Genomic DNA, 3,454 nt, shown 5'->3' with positions numbered 1-3,454 from the left:
ACACAACAAATTTTAAAAGTTTGATTTTCATTACATCAAAATGAAGGACCCATTGCCAAGGAAGGATACTGTGAACAAGATTAGTGGATGGATGACAGGATGGGAGAAGCTATTGCCAGGTCCTAAACCAGTAGAGCTTATTCCTATTCTAGGTAAAATCTAGAATGTACAAAAGACCCCTAGGAATCAACAGGTAGGGGAGTCTGGGTGGCTCAGCGGCTATCCAGTGTGTGCGCCTATCCAGGAAGCTCCGAGTGCAGCGGGCCTGAGTCAGGAAAGTGCCCATGGAGGTGTCACCGTCCAGTGTCTGGGAGCTGAGCCTTCAAGGACAAGGATGCTTTCTGAGGTGGAGAGGATGGGCAGGGCCTTCCACAGACAGGAAATGGCGTAAACAGGGGCCCAGAGACAGGAAAACACATAGACAAGGAGGTCCCTGGGAGGGCAAGGTGGGCAAGGTTGCTGCAAGAGGCTTGGAACTGAATCCTGAAGGCTTCCCGTGATGGTTTCCGGGCTCAGACCATGTTCTAGAATCACGGACAGCCACTGCTACCACAAGACAGTGACCGCTCAGCTCTGCTTCCAGGGGTGTGGGGGTGGGAGCGGCGCCAGGGGCCTGACCCCACAGACTCCCCTCCAGTCCTGCCAGGAGCACACGCCCCCACCACCAGGTACACGTGCACACATGTACACACACCCCACACAGCACACATGTACTGTACACATGTATGGCGCACACACATACTACACGCACCCCCTCCCACCATATACTGTACCCACAAACTCCGGGCCCACTGTACACACACATACTACACACACACATGGGACCAACATATTACCCCCACATACACATGCTGCAACCCCATCCCCACTGCACACCCACACACACACTGCACACCCGCACACCACACGTACCACAACTCCATACCACCCCCCTCACCACACACATTACACTCACACGTCACACACACTCAACGTGTACCACCACCAGCCACCTCCGCACTGCACCCACACACCCCTCCAGCACACCACACACACACCCACACATTGTGCGGGTACATGCAGGCAGGCAACGGACTCGTGAACAGTTGGAAAGAGTGGAGCATAAAGAGCCTGCCATCCTGGCGTTGTTTCTGGGCCCTTGGACGCGTCATAAGGTTCAAGTCTCCTGGATTTGAAGCAACTCTCGGGCTGCTTTTCCCATCAGAGTCACAGGGACTTCTGCCTGCCAGGGGGGGGGGGGGTGTGTGTGTGTGACAGGGTGACAGGGATGAAATGCCCCCTCCCCAGGTGGGGCCGCAGCCCCCCCCCCCCCCACCCCCGTGACGCACTCTGGCACCTTCCTGTCTGGGAGGACCCTGTCCCAGAGGGCCCTCTCTCGCCTTCCCTCTGGTAAGCACAGGTTATCTATCCATCTGCTGGCCACTGGCCTGTTTATCTTCTTAGGGCTCTCTTCCTGAAATAACTCAGGGTTATCTAAGCCGCTGGAGTGGGCAGGCTGGCCTGCCTGACGGTCCCCCTCCCAGAGACAGTGGCTGTCCTGGCAGCTTTCAACTCCTCTAATCCAGGCCTGAATTCCACACATTATTGAGCCAAGCTGGAGATCTTCCTGAGAAGGGCACCACCACGGGGTCCCCCGAGCTGCAGCCCGAGCCCCTCGAGCCTCAGGAGCACTGGGTGGCCTTTTCTCTCCCTCCCCTGGCAAGGTGGCTGGGTGTCGGTGAGCTGGTGGGGTCCTCCCCAGCTGTCTCTTCACAGCGCCAGGCAGCTGGACACTTCCATGCACGGTCTGGCCGTTTCCAAGTGGGCAGACCCGCACCCCCCCATCTCATCCCAAGCCTCTCACCTCTCCTAGACTCCTGAATTAAAATCTCTGTCATCCTCCTAGACCCTTCCCATCTGGCAGTGCCCTCACCAGCCCTACTGCCTACACCCCCAGCCCTTGCCCTTCAGGTTGGAGTCCTTTGGCTGCTCCCCGGGCTCTGGATTCTAAGCATCCTCCATATCACTGCCAGAGTAATAACCTTCACCTAGCATTTCACCCCAGCACCGCCCTGCTCAAGAACCTACCATGGCTCCCCAGTAATGGCAGCAGAAGGTCCACACACATTTGTCCGGCTCTCAAGTGCATCTCCACTTACTGAACATCATAGCCTACTATGTCAATTAGCACCATCCCTGCTTCAGTCTGGCCAGGCCCTGCGGCCCCCAGCACAAGCAAGCTCTTCTGGGCCTCCCTGCCTCTACTTGAGCTGACACGCTGACCCATGTAAACTCAGCCAATGTTAATTGAGCACCTACCATGGCACAGGCTCTCTGACCAGTGTCCCTCTGAGCTCCAACAGCACAAGTAACTTCGGCCCTGCGCTCCAGCACAGGATCTCCTGAGATCTTGTAATGCATCACGATTACAGTCTCCGTCTCCCGGGCGCTCCCCATGGCTGCTCCTTAGACTTTCGAGCCTCACAAGCTGCAGGCACTGGTTGTTTTTGGCTTTGGTTTTCACTTGGAGGGCTAGCACTCAATTGTCAACTCTTTGGTTCATCAAGTAAAAATACTTTATTTATTTATTTATTTATTTATTTATTTATTTATTTATTTATTTTAAAGATTTTATTTATTTATTCATGAGAGACACAGAGAAAGGCAGAGACACAGGCAGAGGGAGGAGAAGCAGACTCCATGCAGGAGCCCGATGCGGGACTCGATCCTGGAACTCCAGGATCAGGTCCTGAGCCAAAGGCAGACGCTCAACCGCTGAGCCACCCAAGTGTCCCATAAAAATACTTTAAAAAACATTTTTTTAGCTTTGTTTAAGTAATCTCTATCCCCCCATGCAGGGCTCTAAGTCACAACCCAGAGATCAAGGGTCCCATGCTTCTCTGACTGACCCAGCTGGGCGCCCCAAATAAAAACACTTTTAAATTACTGTGATGTCGGGGCACCTGGGTCGCTTAGCAGTTGAGCATCTGCCTTCAGCTCAGGTCGTGATCCTGGGGTCTTAGGATCGAGTCTGGCATCGGACTCCCAGCATGGAGCCTGCTTCTCCCTCTGCCTGTGTCTCTGCTTCTTTCTCTGTGTGTGTCTCTCATGAATAAATAAACAAAATCTTAAAAAAAAAAATTACTGTGATGTCATAAGCAAAAGCTCATTTTAAAAAAGATTTTATTTATTTATTTGAGAGAGAGAGAGAGAGTGGAGGGGGGGAGCAGACTCCTAACAGAGCATGGAGCCTGATGAGGGGCTTGATCTCAGGACCTTGAAAACCATGACTTGGATGCTTCACCAACAGAGCCACCCAGGAGTCCCAAAATTTTAACAGTAGAAAAGTAACATTAGGAAAGAAGGAAGAACATAATGGCAGCATAAAGGATGATCCTTAAAAATGAATAAGCTTGGCAGGACAGGAAAATTCACATTTTTCTCTTTCTTCATTTCCAAACATAATCTCAGCAAA

The sequence above is a fragment of the Canis lupus genome, chromosome 18 (assembly GCF_048164855.1).
Source record: "Canis lupus baileyi chromosome 18, mCanLup2.hap1, whole genome shotgun sequence".
Classification (NCBI taxonomy): domain Eukaryota; kingdom Metazoa; phylum Chordata; class Mammalia; order Carnivora; family Canidae; genus Canis; species Canis lupus.
This window is presented reverse-complemented; position numbering follows the sequence as displayed.